Source organism: Rhea americana, unplaced genomic scaffold, assembly GCF_003343005.1.
Source record: "Rhea americana isolate MKP2758 unplaced genomic scaffold, rheAme1 scaffold_437, whole genome shotgun sequence".
NCBI classification, from domain to species: Eukaryota; Metazoa; Chordata; class Aves; order Rheiformes; family Rheidae; genus Rhea; species Rhea americana.
In genome coordinates this window covers 325,169-345,491 of record NW_028186576.1, presented here as the reverse complement: position 1 = coordinate 345,491, position 20,323 = coordinate 325,169, and positions in this window count along the sequence as shown.

The window sequence follows — 20,323 nt, the reverse complement described above, 5'->3', positions numbered from 1 at the left end:
GAGTGACATCATTGGCTTGCTTCGAGTCCTCAGGCACCTCTCCAGTTCTCCACGATCTTTCAAAGATGATGGACAGTGGCCTGGCAACAACATCCACCAGCTCCCTCAGTACCTGTGGGTGTATCCCATCAGGGCCCATGGATTTGTGGATGTCTAGCCTTCCCAGAAGGKCTYTMATCCTATCCTCCTCAACCAGAGGAAAGTCTTCCCTTCCCCACACTTTCTCCCTCACATTCAGGCTGCAGGAGTCATGAGGGCTGCCCTTTAGCAGTGAAGATGGAAGCAAAGAAGGCATTCAGTAAATCTGCCTTCTCTGTATCCCTTGTCACCAGGGCCCCCGCCCCATTCAGTAGCAGGCCCACATTCTCCCTAGTCCTCCTCTTGCTGCTGATGTATTTGAAGAAGCCCTTCCTGTTGTCCTTGACATCCCTTGMCAGACAATGCCAGCTGGGCCATAGCTTTCCTCTCCACATCTCTACATACTCTGACTGCATTCCTGTAATTCTCCCAAGTAGCCTGCCCCCTCTTCYACATTCTGTGTAYTTTCTTCTTCTGTCTGAATTTGGCCAGGAGCTCCTTGCTCACCCATGCAGGTCTCCTGCCCCTTATGCTGCACTTCTTACTCATAGAGATACACCACTGTTGAGCTTGGAGGAAGTGATGTTTGAATAAGTAAAGAAATTAAAATGTTTAGCATGGAGAAGAAACATGTCTAGGGAAGGGAAGGCAGTAAGGTCTAAAAGCTGAAATAAGTTCTTCAAGAGATTAAAACCAAGTTGTTCAATGCTTTTGAACTAGATCATAAATCAGGGTTCTCAGAGAAGTTTTCCTGTTGATATAGCTCCTAAAAATGGAAAGGGGACAAAAAGATACTAGATCTAAAATATGGGGGAAATTATGGTAAATGTTTAGTGGTATAAATGAGTCTCAATCTATGCTTAAACTGTGGTTATACTCACTTTTAAGTGCCTTTATAATTCCAGAGCTGTGTAGATACATCTTAAAGTGAATAAGAATCAGGCTCCATTTCATGTATTTAGGTAAATATTGTTTTTTACTTCTAAGCTTCTCTCTTGACTGCACATTTCAAGTTGAGATAAGTTAAGTGAAGCAGCAATCCTATCAGCCCAGGAGATAATGATGGTCATAAAAGGAAGTACATGTTTTCCACATTTAGTCAAATAACGAACAAGTGTGAAACATACCTTGTTCAAGGCTGAAAAATCAATTATGTTGTCAGAGGATTACTTTCCCACACTTGTTCCTTGAGTACTGTGACTATTTTAGGTAGGGCTTCTATGAAAGTTATAATCCAAATTCATAGGCAAGTTCATTACCAACCATTTAATCTTCAGACTTAGCTATATGAAGACTACATCACAAAGGTTAGTTAGGATGAATGAATAAACCTTTTTTATTATATTTGGCAGAGTAACTGTTCTATAAAATCACAAACTGGATAAACAGGTAGAAATTTGGACTGAAGTTAATCAAAGATAACAATGGAATCCAGATGTACAGCTCCCAGTGAAAATAACTGGATTTATGTATTTAAGTGGATTGGAATTCAGATCTTGTGGCATATAAACTGTCAATGTTCAATATTCAACTGTATCATATAACATGTTTGGGCCAACATAGAAAGTAAGTTCAGTAAGATATATTTTAAATGAGATCAATAAGATATAGTTAGGTATAGAAATTTTATATACATATCAGTAATTCACGTATCATCTTAAGAATGAGATATTTGAATACATTTAACATTTCTAGCTACTTTAAGATTCATACTAAATAAGTTATATGAAAATATTTTAAAAGTACCAGCAGCCACTGATGATATGCACTGTTTCTTTTTTAAATGGCAGCAAAAAATAAAGCAGGAAGAGAAAGAAAGGAATAGAGGGAAAGTGTAGCAATAAACAGAAGCTCTACAGTAGAACAGATACAATCAGTCGTTGCAAGTATAATATGGTTTTCTTTAACATAATATGCTTTGTTTCATTTTATTACAGTAAAATGACTCTTGTCTATTGCCCTAAGCCACATAACATGTTCAGTCTTAGAATTTTGTAAGCAAGTTGTTTCATTAGTCTTTTTAAAGCATATATTAGGAGTTAAGAGTAAAGGAGAATAAAAACTGTAACATTTCTTCACATGAGATCAAAATGTGCACAAGATTCAAGCACAGGCATAGTTCTAAACATATTTTGATTTTAGAAAGGGAAGACACCCTTTTCTGTCTACAACTCTGTAGACAGCTCTTTTGTTAGAAGATTTACATGTTAGTATTGAAATATATTTGGTCAAGTCAGTGCTATAAATCACTCCTAGACGATTTTCAAGTAAGTTTTTAAACGTCTGAGAAGAATAACCTTTTCCAGCTCTAAGAAGGCTCAGTTCTGCAGCAGTTACTGAGAAGCGTCGTTTCAGCAAATTAAACAAAAACACTACAAGTTCCAGYGCAAAAGGATTAATTGATAGACTGAATTCTCACCTGCTCTGAAAAGCAGGAGTTAACAAATTTTGCAGCAGACTTGTGTGGTGATGGAAATATTAACACCTCTGACCCCAATGCAGAACAGTGCTAGGATGAGGCTTTGAGACTTTGATTCCTGCTGCTGCGACAGACCACAAGGCTGGGGCATCCAAAGACATGCACCTTGTTGCCAGTATTTCCTTATCTGATAGCAGGACAAGGCACACTTGCTACTTTTCAGGCCATATGTCTAATTTTTTCTCTGTAAGGATTTTCTAAAGTTCTCAGGTGAGAAGAACTTACAAGGACTGAGACATGCTTGCCAATTGTCAGAGCAGGAGCTTCCTTCAAGTATATGGCAGTGATTTTGATACTGATAGATTTTTGGATTTTTGCAAAGCTCTGAAGGAAGAGGGGAATCATAAACTATTTTTACTTTACATTAATGTATCAAGATGTTTTACAAACACAGAAATAATGCTGCAGAACAGATCCTAAGAAAGTAGGTTGTGGTACTTGGTGGGAGTAAGATACGTAGTGGTAGAGGATAAGGAGACAGTGTCTCCTGTGAACCCCATCCCACATCACATGTTGTGGGAGACACAGAGCCRTGCCATCTCCCCTAGAGCTGCATGCCTTCCTGCATACAAAACATCCCAACAACAGTCACAAAACAGCAATGATCATGGGAAATTTTTGACCATGGAGTGTAATGGAGCTGCAGTCAGTGACRTCACTGACTAAAGGTACAGCAGTCAAAAACTGCAATTCAGCACAAATTGGGAAAGGGACAACAAGATATGTAAAAGTTTAATATGCAAATTAAATTCCACCCCACATCAATTAATGAAACTTTTATCTGATTGTTATTTATCATGTAGAGATGGATTTCCCTAGGAAAAGATAAAATAAGGAGCAAGACACATTCAATCTACAAATTCAATAACCTCTTTGAGTAAAGTTCTGACTTGTTGCGTATTTTTTCAAAGCCATTTAATAATGACCAAATGGCCTAATAATAATGGACAAATGACCAAAAATGACCAAGACTGATCAGAAAAATCTAATCACAGATCCACATTACATTGCTTTATTCAGCTTTGTCAAATTTAGAATATTTATAGAATTGAGACAACCTTTTTTTAACAAATTTCTTCAGGAAAAAAATTAAAAATTCTGACAAAGTGTCTTACTACACTGTTTCCACATAACAAATTTGAAATTAACCTTTGAATCAGACCTTTAGATGGAAATGCTTATACTGTATTGTTTTATAGTGTACCATGAAAGTGTCAACATGGAAACAGATCAGTTTTACAGCAATCCATTATTTTGAATGTCTAGAAACAAACATTGCAGTTTTCTGTTCTACTCAGAACAAAGCCAAAATTGTCCCCTAAAAGGAATTGGAACTTTTGTCCAGTTTTAAGGATCTTGAAGGTTTCTATTTACAAAATAATGACATAGACGTACATGTATCCTACTTCAAAAAACTTGCACTGCTTATATTTGTTGTTGGTTTGCTTTAATATACTGGCAGTAAGATGATAAGCTTTCAGAAATTTACATTTTGACCTCTACAACTGAAGGAGGCAATTAGGAGACAATTTTCTGATTAAAGATTTTGTTGTAATGCTTTTATGCATTCCTTTGCCCTTTTTTGTATTCTACTCACTGTGGCAAGATAGCAGACAACCAACCAAAGCACTKATCAGATCCGGTACTGTCAATCTTGATGCATACCTGGTAGATAATTTCTATGATCATATCTTAAAGATCAATTTTCCTATGCAATTGTGTTTACATAGTTGTCAAGCCATGGATTTACTATATCTGTTAGATTTTTTAAAGGCTCTGAAGGCACAAACACRTCCACCTAAGATGCTTTAGAGAAAGAATAAAAGAGAGAAAATAATAAGAAAAAAACTCTCATAAACCTAGAAAACTAAAGAAGCATAAATGCAGTAAGAGGAAGGAAAGAACTACAGTTAAAACATAAAAAGTAAATAAAGAATGTAAAACTTATCAAGTTTTTCTTTTCTAACTTCTTCTCASGGAAGAGCTGGAGACCAAATTAGAGACTCAAAACCATGGCCAAGAAATAATCTTTGATTGACTTCCACAGGATCTCTTGACAGTAAAAGTAAAGCGTTACTGGATTAAGGTACAGTTTTTCATTTCCCAGAATACTAAAGAATCTTCTGGGATGTGAGCTCAGGCATAATCTATAAACAAAATCAATCAATTGTTTTTCCAATACAAATGATGCCTCATATGTGTTATCACCTGGTGGATTGCTCTTTAAATACTCTCCATATAGTGTACAAATAATCTGCAGTTTGCATACCAAAGTATGTTCACATGGGAACTCTGGTGCTTTTTTTAGCTTTTCGGGATSACTCCCAGGGCACAGACTCTGTGGGCTCTCTTAATGTTATAATAGTGCTAGTTTAAGGAAGATATCCCTACCTTACACAACTGTAGATTTCTTATTATTTTAAATGTTCTTTTCAGCCTTTTGAGCTGTCTGGGTTTGTAATTCACTGCTCAGAGACAACTGACGTGCAAAGCCAAGAGATAGACAGCTTTTGTGTGGATTCCAGAAAAATTTGCTGTCTACCAGAGCCAGGAGAGGAACTGTAGAAGTATATTCAAGATAATAAATGTCAATACACATTTCCTCTCTTCAACATCCTCAATTTTATTTGAAATTGTCAGACTCTCCCAAGAACTCAAGAATTTTCCCAGGTAGCTTTTTCAATAAAACACAGTTTCTCCCTCTCTTCTGCCTCAGTAGGGATTTTCTTGGCTGGCTAGTCTCCCAGTTAAACCTAAAAATAAAAAAAATATGTCCTTGCTGTTCTGGCTTGCCCAAGCTTCTCATGTTTCTGAAAGATTCCCCTAGTTCCTGGAGCATCTCAGATGCAGTGTCTCTTAAACCCAATGTTATCACCTCATTTCTTTATTTACACTTTCTCAGGTTTCTTCTCTTTCTAGTCTAGAGTTTAGCAAGCAAACTGACTATTTGTAGAGTATAGCCAAGTCTTGCATCTCAGTGGTAGTCATCAAAAGCATTTTCACTTTGTCCTTGATTGGGAAAACAGATAACAAAATATGACAGATCCTGCATGCACTGAGGCATCCAAAGGTAACACAATTGTACAAGAGTTGCTAAATTATATATGCATAAAAAATTAGGCAAATCTATTTCTTGGTAACTCAAATGCAGCTCTCTGCTACTCGCGTGAAGCATGTTACAGTCCAAAGGTGACTGCTCTTGGACTCATCCATCCTATCTTCCTCAGCAAGGAGAACCRAAGGAGCAGCTCCCTGTATTGCTAAAGCACAACTCAGAAAATGGTACCTATTGCTACAACAGGGACTACTAGTAGAAGATTAGTCTCTTGCTTTTGATTTGAAAGGCTGCTTCCGGTTAGTCCCATAATTTTCTACATTATTCACAACTGCCTAAAGAAACAATGGAAAAGAAACACATTACTTCCTAGAGTCACAGAATCACACAGAATAGTTGAGGTTGGAAGGAACTCCTGGAGACTGTCCAGACCAGCTCACCTACTCAGTGCAGGGGCAATTAAAACAGCTTGCTCAGAGATGTGCCCAGCTGGATTTTGAGCATCTCCAAGAATAGAGACTCTGGAACCTCTCTAGGCAACCWCTTCCAGTATYGGACCACCCTCAAGGTAAAGAATTTTTTTTTTTAATTATATTTAAATAGAATACCCTGTATTCCAATTTGTGCTCATCGCTTCCTGTCCTTTCACTGGATACTACTGAAAAGAGCCTGGCCCCATCTTCTTCACCCCTTCTTATCAGGTATTTTATATATATTGGTAAGATTCCTCCCTCTGAGCTGAATGATCTCTTCGAGACTGATCAGTCCTAGCTCTCTCAACTTTTCCTCATATGAGGTGYTCCAGTTCCTTAATCATCTTTGAGGTCCTTCACTGGGCTCACTCCAGTAGRTCCATGTCTCTCTTGTATTAGGAAACTAGAGCTGGACACAATACTCCAGATGTGGGCAAGGTTCAGCTCCCTCAACTTGCTGGCAATGCTCAGCGTAATACARTCCAAGATATTGTTGGCTTTCTTTGCTGCAAGGGCATATTGCTARSTCATGTTTGACTTATTATCTTCAGAACACCCATGTCTTTTTTCTGCAAACCTGTTTTCCAGTCCGTCTTTGCTCAGCCTATACCGGTGCATGGGATTATTCCTCCTCGGAGGCAGGAATTTACATTTCTGTTTGGTGAAYTTATGAAATTCCTGCTGGCCCATTCCTCCAGCTTGTTGAGGTTCCTCTGAATCACTGTACAACCATCTGGTTTATCAGCCACTCCTCCTAGTTTTGTATCATCAGCAAACTTGCTGAGGGTGCACTCTGTTCCTTCATCTAGGTCATTGATGAATAAGTTGAACAATACTGGACCCAGTACTGACTTCTGAGAGACATCACTAGCTACAGACCTCCAACTAGACTTTGCACCACAAACACAACCCTCTGAGCTCTGCTATTCAGCCAGTTCTCARTCCATCTCACTGTCTACTCCTCTATCCTGCACTTCCTGAGCTTACCTATGAGGGTATTAGGGGAAAGGGTGTCAAAAGCTCCACTGAAGTCACAGTAGGCAACATCTGCTGCTCTCCCCTCATCCACCCAGCTAGTCATCCCATTGTACAAGACTATCAAATTGGTTAAGCATGATTTCCCCTTTGTGAATCTATGCTGACTACTCCTGATCACCTTCTTATCCTTCACATGCTTAGAGGTGGCATCCAGGATGAGGTGCTCCATTATCTTTCCGGGGCAGAGGTGAGGCTGACTGGCCTGCAGTTCCCTGAATCCTCCATCTTGCCCTTTTTGAAGTCTGTAGTGATATGCTTCTTCCAGTCCTCAGACATCTCTCCAGTTCTCCATGCCTTTCAAAGACGATGGAGAGTGGCCTATCAATGATGTTCACCACGTGCACCTCAGCACTCAAGGGTGCATCCTATCAGGGCCCATGAACTTGCGGATGTCARGTTTTCTTAAACAATCTCTAACCCAATCTTCCTCAACCAAAGGAAAGTCTTCCTTTCTCCAGACTTTATTCCTGGTCTCCAGGATTTGGGATTCCTGAGGGCTGGTCTTAGTAGTAAAGACTGAAGTAAAGAAGGCATTCAGTATTACTGCTTTCTCTGTATCTTTCATCACTGGGGTCCCTGCCCCATTCATTAGCAGGTCCACATTCTCCCTAGTCTTCCTTTTGTTACTGATATATTTAAAGAAGCCCTTCTTGCTGTCCTTGGTGTTCTTTGCCAGATTCAATTCCAAATTGGCTCTGGAATTCCTAGTCACATCCCTGCACACTCAGATGACGTTCCTATGATGCTCCCAAATGGCCTATCCCTGCTTCCATCTTCTGCTCATACCCCCCACCTAACTCTTCCTTGTTTGTGAGGTTCAGCAGAGCATCTCCCATCATTAGCTTCTTGATCATCTGTGTTAGAAAGTTGTCACTGATGCAGTCCCAAAACCTCCTGGATTGCTTGCGATATGTTGTGTTGCCCCACCTCCAGGTGTCAGAGAGGCAGTTGGTCTGCCTGCTAATCCCAATCTGTAAACTCTCAATTGAGCTGTCACTCATCTCTATGTAGAGCTCCAGGAATTTCCACTGCTCTCTCACATAAATGTCATCCCYCCTCTCCTCACTCTCCTAGCAAGGCCTTCCTAATTTTCTTCTCTGACAGTTCACGCTGATGTCAAGCAAAGACTAAAATCTGCTAGGTAATGATTTCACTTTGATTGCTTTAATGTAGCAGGAAAAGGACCAGGTATAATATACAGTGACATGATTTGAACACTGATGTCCCTGTCTTTGGGGAAACTTACTCTCTCTCTCTCTCTCTTTTTTTTTTTTTTTTTTTTTTTTTTTTTTTTTTTTTTTTTTTTTTTTTTTTTTTTTTTTTTTTTTTTTTTTTGTGTGTGTGTGTGTGTGTGATTTTACTGTTGGAGAAATCTACTAATTGCTACTAGAGAAAAATACCAGAGAAGTTAAAGAAGGATGTTACTGCTATATCAGGATTTAGATTATGTAGCATAAGGGTGCATTAAAAATTCAACCAAACCAGCAAACATATCTGAATAAGACAGCTCATATTATTCAAGAAAAAAGAAGGCAACAATGTAAGATAAAGCAATTCCAAATCGATATTTCTTAGGACAAGCCATGGAATTCATTATCAAGTAAAGACATAYGGTTGGAATTTAAACAAGGACCTTCAAACTGTTATCAGTAATAATAGAAGATGTTCTTGACAAATGCAATGCTAATTATACGCAAAAAAATATTTAACAGCTCTTTATAATGATAATGATTAGAATATGAGCCATTTTCAAATATAAACCATTTCCAAAATCAGAATTTTGGCTAGTTCTCCAGCTATCTACTTAGCAGATTTAGTTTTGGATTTAGTTCCTTTCTCTTTCTTTGTCACATTGAATAAGTCACATAATTTCCCCCTCTCTATAATGACAAGTCCTCAATATTTCTTTTAATGATATCTATTTCAGTCAGAGGTTACTTGCRCTAGGACAATCTCTTGTTAGGTGAATATCAGTGTAGGTGTAGATCAGTGGGATCTTGATTAGATCAGAGGGTTCTTGTCTGCAGAAGTGCACGTGAAAGTTCACTTGTCCCTCAAAACAGGAAACCCCTCTGGGCACACTGGAAACAGTATTTTGCAAAGTGAGTAAAATCAAAACTTCTGGTAATCTGAATTTTTTCTGATTTGAAAAAATATTAACATTCAAAATAACAATATGACACAACATGCTATTGAGTCATTGTATTTTCTATCATTACATATTTAAAATCTTTTATTCTCATCCTTAGCATTAAGAGGTACTGCTAAATGGCATCTGAATAACACATATATTTACCAATATATACCTAACTGATTTAGGAGGACAAACTCTAGATTCCTAGAGTCATGTTCTGTAATTTATGATTATCTGTTAGAGCTAGACTATAACTATTGTCAGTGGGTAAGCAAGGAGCAGTAGGTGATTGTAAATAAAAGGGGAAAAATACCTACCCAAAATAAAACATTTTTTCTATAAAATGATGACCTATTTCTGACCTCTTTCTTCTCCAAGCAGAATAAGGAGGGATGAAATAAATTATCTCCCTATAATAAAGTTTTCTTAGGGTTCATCTACACAAGAATACTAAGGAATGTTAGTGTGAATTAATCAACACTTATATTTGGAATTAAAATATGTCTACAGAGAGCTTTAATGGGTTTTATACAAGTGTATTTAAATGAAAGGAAATTAATCCAAATTAACTAACGATATGAAGTTAATCTATGTATCTCCATGTAAAAAAGCCTTTAGATAAATTACTGTGCCAAGCTCTGGCAGGTTATTTCTAATGTGGGCAGTCAGAACACGGAAACAGAACAGCCAAAAACCAAAAGCATCTCCAATGTATAAACAACCACTGCTGTATTTTGGCAAGCTTAAAGCAGGCTCTGTAACAGAGGAGAATCATCTGTGAAAAATTTCCTTTGGGAGAAACTGAATTTGAGCAGARCAGACACATTTCTTTCAGTAGGAAGAAAAAGACTTTTCCAAGTCCTTGACCCAAATCAGATCTGGAAATAGCCTAGTAGATTAAGAGGGTCGTTTTCATTCAGATATACAGATGCACTAATTACCAGTTCAGATTGTTAACACCTTTCAGATCTTAAAATCTCAGCTGCTGTCTGAGTCTGGAAGACTAAAGACACCTATTGATTTTTTCCAGCAAGGTTCTATTAGTTCTGGAAATCCTTGGAAGCTCCTTATTCYTGCCAGTGGTGAATGGCTCTGCATCTCCCTCATATATCTACTCTGGACTGACAGTTCAGGCTTTTTTTAGCCTCTCTTGTTTTTTGTGATCTATGGCAGGGCACATTCTCAGAAAATGCCTTATGGAGAGACTCCACACAAAATGCTGGGATGTGAGTAATAGTTCTCTTTTCATCATTATTCATGGAAGACAAATGTCAAATGTCAAAAGTTCATTTCCACCCCTTCATATATTAACGTAGGAAAAAAAGTATTAATAGCAATTAATGCAGTGACTGGACCAGTTCTTTCAGATCACTGTTACTCAATTTACAGATTAAGAGGATCCATACAGCCACTCCTTCTCTTTCTTTCACTTCTTTTCTCCTGGCTGAACACTAAGTAAAGTGRAACAGCTTTAACATGAGGGGCTGGGAGCAGCCATACCTATTCCCTACAGCTTAAAGCCTGAGGCAGCCCATTTGTAAGATGATAGTTTCAAATAAATCTGCATGTCCCACAAAACCCTGGCAAGCCTTGTTCAGAAGCTGGATGGAAGGAGTAGAACTCCATAGCTTCCTTCAGTGTTTTGGCATAGGCACCTAGCTTCAACAAAGGTTCAGAGCTGTAAATCCCAAATTAAGTGGTTCCTGAAAAGGAATACAGTGTAAAGAGTACCATGCTCCCAGCACTTACCATTGGCCATCTGTACTCACTCCTTTACTCAGAGGACTGCCTAGGCAAATAGCTCTTCTACACACATAGGTCCTGTAGGAGGACTCTGCCAGATAGCTCAGGGCTTGAGGACTGTGTGCAGGTAAGCCCTGCAATGCTTATCACAAATTCTTACTCCTTGATGGGGATCTTTCTCTGCCTGTGATGGGCCTAAGGCATTTCTTCTTCTGACCTATATTTCTGCCTGAGCCAGACACTGATTGGCAGGTTAACTGGCAGGCAGAAGAGGTTCCCAGGGATGTGACAAGCTCTGCTTTACAAGGAGAACCTGCCTAATCACCTGTGAGATGGGCACATCCTGCTGTCTTGCTCATTAACTCATTTCACAGATGTGCTGTATGGAACCAGTCATGGAACTTCTTCCCAGAAGATTGCTAACTACCTATTCCAGCCTCGCCCATCCTTCAGTTTTTTGCTACAGACAACTGATTGGTTCAAATCGGCTTTTTTTTTTTAGTTCTACTTTGCAATCTGTTTCTCTACTCTCGTTCAATGCAGGGAATAAGACAATCTGCAGACCATCCCAAGCCAGGCTTTCTGCATATTTTACAGAATTTATAATTCTAGATATTCTTAGATATTCTATCATCTGCTGTTGCATTTTACGCTAATACCCAGATCCATGGGATTATTCTGGTGCACGCAGCTAATTATCTACAAACATATATGCCAACAGAATGACCTGCTGGAGGTTATTCAGAATGAAGATTTACTTGCTATATCAAGAGTTCCTCCTTTTAGAAYGTGGATTCTGTCTGCCTATAAATGGAGAAAAAGGAGGATCAAATGCAATACAGAATCAAAATATTTTTCCTCCAATTCCTGTTCTGAATGGACAAKATAGTATCATTAAAAATAAGGTGTGGGGAGGTGGTGGGGGGAGAGGAATATGATACTTACTCTGCTTTTCTTTATTGACCTTTCTCCCTCCTAACGGGATTTTAAAATAATCTGCTCTGCAAAGAAGAAACTATCAGTTATGGCAAGCATGTGCCAGGATTGTCTAGCAGGAGAGCAGGTTTTTCACTATTTTCAGCACCTGTGTGAAGCTATGAATGATTCATGGTTTAAATGATTCACGATAAAAATATGGTACAGTCTGTCAACTTATTTTGTGATGAGCTGATATTACTGCAGGCTGGTTTTATGAATTGGCAGTGCCCTGACAACTCAATTTGAAAATAAACATCTATGAAATTCATCCACTGCAGCATTTCAGATAATCAGTCAGTTACTAATTTCCCGCATAATATCTGAACTCTGACGTTACTGGATCAGAGATTTGCATCAATTTCTTATTTCCCTCTCAAATCTACACATTCATTTCTACACAGAAGTCACTTGCATGATGTGTCTGTGTAAGGAAATAGTTAATTTCTAACATTACTAGTTATTTTTAGCTTTAAATAAGTTATGTGAACTTTCCAAATATTCCTTTACCTCATTCCAATGCTTCAGGCTACACAGATGGACCAATTCAGAATTCAAGAAGCAACAGCTTGTATCAATCACTTTCTTTCTGCCTCTCCTTATGGGCTTTCTTGAATCCAATATTACTTTGCCCTTCTCCTGCCTTTTTTCCATGTGACATGTAGCTCAGTCACAAAGGTGCCAGTAACCATCTCATAACCCTCCCCATGTTTTGGTAACTTAAAAAAAGGGGGAATGGAGGGGATAAAGCCAAAACAACTTGAAGGAAGTAATTTTCAGGCTGTACAACACTCCTGAAAAATTAGAAAGATTGGTAAAGAAAATAATCTTTAATCTCAAATCTCAAAAAGATTTGATTATTAATTTTAGAGGGCCAAGAACCAARTAAACTTAATGATTTAATTTTGTGCTGAAAGCTCCAGAGATGGGCACCGCAGTTCTCTGAACACGTATACATTCATGTAGTTACGCAATGCAAGAAGTTTCACTACAATCACTGGAACTAATTTACTGCAGTAACTTTTACAATCCTGGGGCCTAGGCAAGCCTGTAAGGAGAAAATATATAGACAAAGAAAATGACTTGTTGCAGGGGAACTCGGGTAGCAAATGCTAGAGCAAAAATGCAGACAACATTTGGTAATATTTAAGAGATATTTAATAAAATCCCAGTCATCATGTAATCTCTTGTTTTTAAAGATTAAGCCTGAGAAATAATTATTTACAGTTTTGTATAAAATGGAAGARCTACTGGAAGACAATAAATACTGTAACGGGAGAAATACCACAATTAATGCCCTTTTCTAGATGAAATCAAGGTAGACATACCTTGGATCAAGAACCTCAGCTGTAACAACAAGAGAATTTGTGTTTTTTTTTTTTTTAGCTTGGCTAACAGTAGAGCAAAATAGATGAATTCTAGATTCCCTCTACATCAAAGGGTGTTTTTAAACTGATGTCATTAAAGTTGAGATTGCACCTCAGGTGTGAAAAATGTTAGATACTGTGTCTCCCCAAAACTGCAGACAGACAGTTTGGATTTACTACGGCTATCATCTCTTGGACTCCAAACTGGGCAAACCACCTTAAAAAGCCGTTAATCAAGCTGTAGAGGGATTTCAGGGGAATGGTTCAGGGCCAGTTGTTTTAAACAACTTCATTAATGATATAAAAGCAAGTGAAAGCACTTGCAAATAYACTTTAGGGAATAATTTTCCACTTTCAGGGAAGTCAGCAGAGTGAGTTTACATTTCTTTTTCCATCCTCCACTTTTAAGGGCCATGTACAACTATTCTTTGCATTGCACAGTAAYAATTTATTATAAATTTGGACTGTATCAAAAGCTAAAGCAATGAAGCCAAATAGTTATACAGCACTCTACTGTCCTCTCAAATCTCCAGCACCATGAGCTCAGCCACGAATCTGTAACAATAAATAACTCACAAAAAATAGTCAGACTGAAAACATGTAGGTGTATAAAAAAAATGGACAAGAACATGAAATCAATTAAAAAACATGCAATTAAAAAATCCTATCCTAAAAAAATGCAATAAATGAAAAATGTTTTTCATCAGTTTTCAGCCTGAGTCAAAATTCTAAACTCAATTTTTGGTACAATACAAAATGCTCTATTTACACCCTCACACTATTATATAAAGGTGTTATCAAAGTATTCATAAACTATCATTTTAAAATGTTCATCACTCAGCTAAATTAAAAGTAATTTTCCCTCAGACTCTGAAGAGCATCTCTCATTCCCCAAATTCTATCTCCCTGCCAAACTTTTTACTCCAGTCTACTGAGGATGTGCTGAAAAATAGATCAAGGTTTGCTTGTTTTTTTGTTTGTTTTAAATATGGCAAAAAGTGAMTTCTCCCCTGGTGATATTCTTAAAAATAAATATGCTGAAACATCATTTTCACATGGTAATTTTTTCCTCAAATTGTATTTTTTTTTCTTAATCAGAAATATGCATCACCAGCTGAAAGCTTTGGAAATTTTAAAGTAATGGAATGGAAAAATATAGACAACTTTAAATAGCGTCTATTTAAATATATTCTTCATTTATAAATATTTGCTATGCAATACAAGTTATCAAAGTGCTGCTGCCATTCAGACATATGGTTTACATTTCATATTCTCTTGCCTGTACCTCTTGCCCAGGCAAGGTGAAAAGCTTCCTCTCTGGTGTTTGATGTCATGTTTTCTGCGTGGCCGTTCACTAACATTTTGCAGCAAGTAACACAGCGGGATCTCAGTTTGCCTTTAAGGTGAGCTAAACTCTCTTCTGCCCAGGGTTAGTGGCATTGTTCTCCACCGTGCCACGTTYGTGTTCTGCCTGGGTGGAAAAATAAGCTCTGAACTTCATGTGCTTGTGCTAGAGATGCTGAGTATCTTAAATCAAACAGAATTTGTTATCCTTATCAGAAAGTGCAGTCTAGGATATGTTCCATAAATTCTGAATCAGTATGTTCCCACAGCTCTGTGCATGATGTCTACCCTTAACTCATGCCATTTCTTCCACATTAGTCATCAAGGCGCTAATCATCATGTGGCAACTTATACTACGCACATGCAAAAAACCCCGGAAAATCTTGTTTTTCTCTGAAGGCAACCATTCCCCCTCTGTGTTTCRATGACAGATTGGGCTATAAATTGGAATCTAAAACCCATGGGCAAAATGTATGAGCTTGGAATCACTTTGAAATAAAATGGGCAATAGCCATTCTGATTAGATTGGGGCATTTGAGTTCTCCTAGCAGATTAAAGTAAGTTCATCTGGTTAGAACTGCTGATAATTTAATATCTTAGGAAGTGTTTGGAAAACATACAGTGCTGGCAACGCATGTGATGGGTGATAAATCTTTGGAGATTATCATCCATAAAAGTCTACATAGTAGTATTGATTATTTACTTATCAAAGTCAAAACTGTATAGACTGAGTGACGTTCATAATACAAATTCGGCAGTAAGCTAGGGGGCTTCTCTCCCTCTCAGCAACCTGAGCAGTTGCTAACACAGCCTTCACTATTTCTCTCTAGCTGCCTCCTTCCTTCTAAATAGYAGGAGTTAGCTGTTTCTTTTCATTCTCTCTCTCATTCCATTTTTGTCTGCTTGTCCTACTTGTGGTTTATGTCGGGGACTGCGTGGCTGGGGGCTCTCGGGGCCAGTGCAAGTGGGGAGCTTTCACATGTTCACCATACTGTATCAGAGCACTTCAAAACCAGTAGTTCAACACATACACGTTGTCCACTTTTCAGCTTGTCCTCATTCCTGCCCTGTGGCCTGTGAGTAGGTCAGGATCTCGTCCTGAACTTGTTTGCATAAAGTAACGCTAGCCTGAAAATGGAATTTCTATTTGACCACTTCGAATTTAGCAATCTTTTAAAAAACGTTCAGGGACAGTAAGTGAAAGAAGTGATTTGAAAACMTCAGGATGTTTGCTTTTGATAACAGCAAAGCATTAACATATAGATAAAATTTAAAATAGGACTAAAAGTTGAAATTAAGATTAAATATTTAAATTAAGACTATATATATATTTATGAAAAGATTATATCGGATCTTAAATTCAAAATAAATCATTTTTTGCCATCTCAGGTCAGGATGTTTAGGAGTTCTCAAATTGGGAGAACTATTTGCGAGGGAGAAATTCAAAGCCTCGCAATACTTTTTGGGTTTGGTGAAACTGTTCTATAATGCAAAACCACTACTATCTTGAGGAGCAGATGGTGAGTGCTGCTGCTCCCAGTTACAGTCACAAGGGACAGGTGATCTCCTATAGACAGAAGAGAACAACCCTCTCCCTCCCCCCGCCCCCCCCAAAAAAAAAGATCTGAAGGAAATCTTTCATCTGCTGATATTCAAGAGAGTTCTGCTACCAACTTCAAGAGAGACAGTATTTCATCTCTACAGCGAGACTTCAGCAATTTACCCACAGCTTTGGGGTCTTGAACCAAAAATTTTCTCACTTATTTTTCAGGGCTTTGAATGAGACTCGTAACTTGCAGAAACACCTAATAGTGAAGTATAAGCATGATTTCCTCCTGGTGGGACATGTAGGCTTAAAGCACAATGCTGTGAATAATAAATGCTTGGTATGAGCTTGACCAAAATTTCATGCTGAAATTTTTGACTCTGTATTCACAAAATAATAACATTATAACATTGAACGGGTTCCTGAAACCTTATAAATAATGATGTTTTAGATGAAACAGCAATTCCCTTACTGTACTTTAACAAAGAAATAGAAAAGCTCTGTCTTATAAGCTCATGGGGAAAGACACTGAGTACAAAGAAAATGTGCTCTAAGACAGAAGGGAACAAAACAAAGAAAAGACCTTCTGCTTTTGTACAATTTTAGACCGTGACTTGACGCAACTCTAACACAGAGTTCTTTCTCACAGCAATGACAAAATCTCCTGGTATCTCTAAAGTTAATGAAAACACAAATCAAAGACAGTCCTGTGGTTGGAATTTGTTATAGAGTTTTTCTTGCTKTAGGACTGTCAGTTGCTGTACAAAAGTTTCCCAGAAGTCATTAGTATTTCAGCATTCATTTTATATAAGACAAAATAGGGTAAAAGTTCATGTCAAGTGTGGCCTGTAGCTTATGATCAGTTCAACTATAGTTTTTATTAAAACAAAATTATCAAGTTACGTTATTACTACTAAAAGCCAGGCAAAATATTTTTGACAAGTAGTTAATTCATTAAAAAATGTGCCAAGGTTGTTCCAAATAGTTGCAAATTCAGATTTTATTTTTTTGGGGGAAGAAGTATTTCAGAAAAAAATACACAAATCCAGTAAAACAGATTGAACAGCAAGTGATAGAAGGACTCTTAGAGAAAGGTGGGAGAACTTGATTCAAATTTATATTCTAAGAACAGGAATTCCAAGACCTCAAGTCTCCTATCATGGAGTTTCCTACCCATGAAAATATGGTGTCATTTTCTATTCTATTTTTTCCATAAAACTTGCAAACAATTTTTGAAAATGAGTTTGTTCTAGCTAGGGATTTTGAAGGAAGCCCGTGTCAAATCCTATTTTGATCTGACTATGTGGTGACACTCTTCAGATCTTCAAGTTCAAATCTCCTTTCCCAAATTAGGGAACTGGATCCCTTAAACACCAATCTACATATTAAWTGGGAAAACACTAGCCCCTCTTTTTAATTCACAGACTTTGGCCTTTGTTTTCTTTTCTGTTGTTAAAAGCAGCTAATGCAACATTTTGTTTGAGGTTAAGAAATAGCTCTTCACAAAATTAAAAAAAGAAGAATGATTGCACTTTAGTTGTTTACTTCTTTTCAGGGAGAAAAAAATAGAAGTAAGTATATTTTTGGATGACACTCTTTTTTCTGCAAATATTTTRGTTTTAGTACTGAAGTGAAGAAATCAGTTCTTCACACAACTTTTTAATCTGCTCTATGAAGTGTTCATCTGGACATGCCTTTCAAGTTTATTTGCTTGAATTTGAATGAGAAGTTCAAAGTATAAACCTTGACCAAGTAATTCAAAGCAGATATGAATGTTTATCATCATAGTCAATGCTGTTGACAGAGGGAAGTGAAGGTCTCAAAAGAGAGCTGGTTTTAAGATTTCAAATAGACCATCTCTGCAGTGGGAGGGCATTCACTGCATTTCTTGCCACAGGTTCTGCAGGTAGTATTCCCAGAATTACAGAAACATAAAATAATGTGGCCAACCCCCTAGTAGGGCTAGTGAGAATAGCAGCACTGATCCTCTGGAGGCAAGCAAAGGAAGCTGGACATCTCTATGCTCTTCTCCGGCCATTCGTAGTTGATTAGTAGACTGTAGCTCAGGAACAATGCAGCCATTAACCTTGTTCTTGAATACTCATTCACATTCACTCCTTTCCCTTTCCAACAAGGGCAGCCTGCTCAGTAATTTAAATGCTATGCACCTCTGAGTACTTTTTTCTGAAAACCTACTAATATGTCTGAAGAAAGCCAAAGGAGCCCTTTGCAGAATGAGCCCTACTTCTCAGTGGTCCCAGATACAGTGAAAGATACACTAACTCTTATCCTAAACACACACACACACACACACACACACCCCTATCATTTTATTAATCTCTAGTTATTTTAGTCATTTCAAGAGGGATTTTTTTTTCTGAAGACATTCTGCATTTCTTCCAAGATGCATTAGAAAAAGGCTGTTGAGTGGGAAATGCAAAGCCTGTATCATTTCAAATGATGAATTTTAGTCACCAGTAGTAGGTGGCACTGATATTTCTAATACAAAGATAGCAAATGTATATTTTAAGAGATCAAAGGTCATCTATTTTTGAGCTTTATTCCATCAAAATGTACCAGACCCATACTAAAGAAAGGCAAATGTAGCAAAGCTGTCAAAATTAGATTTGACTCATACAGATAAAATTTAGAGTTTTAATGTTAAGGACTAAGCAGTAAAAGACAAARATTTTTGTCGTAAGCTAAATTAACTTTTCACTGTAGCAATGTGATTAACAAATCCCAAGAAGGTATTTTACTATTTAAAAAAGACCTCATATAAAAATGTGTTTGTGTTGTATGAAGAATCGCCCTTGTAATGGTAGACAGCGCATATTTAGTTTCAGTGAATAATTATTTAGAAAAAAAAGTCTCATTATTTGGTACACAAAACTAAAATAAAGTAGCAATACTAGACTATATGATAGGGATCTACTCCTCAGACTATAGCAAGCAGTACTTCCCACAGCTAGATCAGGAGCTGCAAATTGGCTGGAGTAATTTTCAGAGTATATTCAGAGTAATATTCAAGAGGCTGGAGTAATATTCAGCTTAGAAGAAGAGATTTCTAGTGGAATCACAGAAGAATTTACATTAGAAAGCACCTCTGACCAACAGCTGGCCAARGGTCATCTAGGCCAACCTCCTACTCAAAGTAAGACCAACTCCAAAATTAGATCAGGTTGCTCAGGACTTTATTCAGTCTAATTTTGACAAACACATATATGACAGTCTTCCCTCAACCTCATTTTTGGACACAGCTGGATGCTAGGTTAGTTAGAGTTTTGGTTTGATCCAGTGCATCTGTTCTTACATTATTTTTCAAAGAAGTGCTGTTCTTGGTATTCCTATGGCAGCAGTACTCTGCTAGGAACAGAGGAGTGGTCCCTGACTTTGTTTGCAAGATTTTTCTGTTGTTGTTTGTTTGTTTTTCTTTTTTTTTTAATCAGTAGAGCAAAAGACTCRCTCTCAGAGGTAATCCTACCTACAATTCATCATTTCTACACAAATGATTTATGACAAAGATGTAAAAAACCTGTAATGCAAGCCTGCTTCTAATAGATGAAATAGTAGGTGGTAGATGGACTGAGGCAGTGGGTTCCAGAGCCTGTTGCATATGAAAAATATTTATTTGTTCACCAAATGCAAATCCTACTTTCCTGCTTAAGATGATTTTTCTTTCTACTCTTCCTTTTGGGAACTGGTGTTTCAAAACAGCTCCCCCCGCACACCTAACAGTGCCACTGGTTTAAATCTTCCAGCCAGTTGTCCTGTTGCAGCAGGCCCCGCAGTAGGAAGTAGCATAACTGCTTTTCTCCTCTGTGGCAATGACTAGCAAAGGAGTAAAACAAGAGTACACCAAATGGAGGGGAACAATAAAAAAATACTCACTAATCAAAGCCGTAGTAGCTTTCCTTCATTTCAAATGGGTATGCAGAACATATGAACATTCAAGTCTAGCTGTTATTTTATTCCATATCTGTGACATCATGACTCATGTCTTTGGATGGAATAGAACGATTCAGTGTCATCTCTACACATCGCTGCACATCTCACCTCTTTATTAGATAGAGGTAGCATAAAAACCAAAC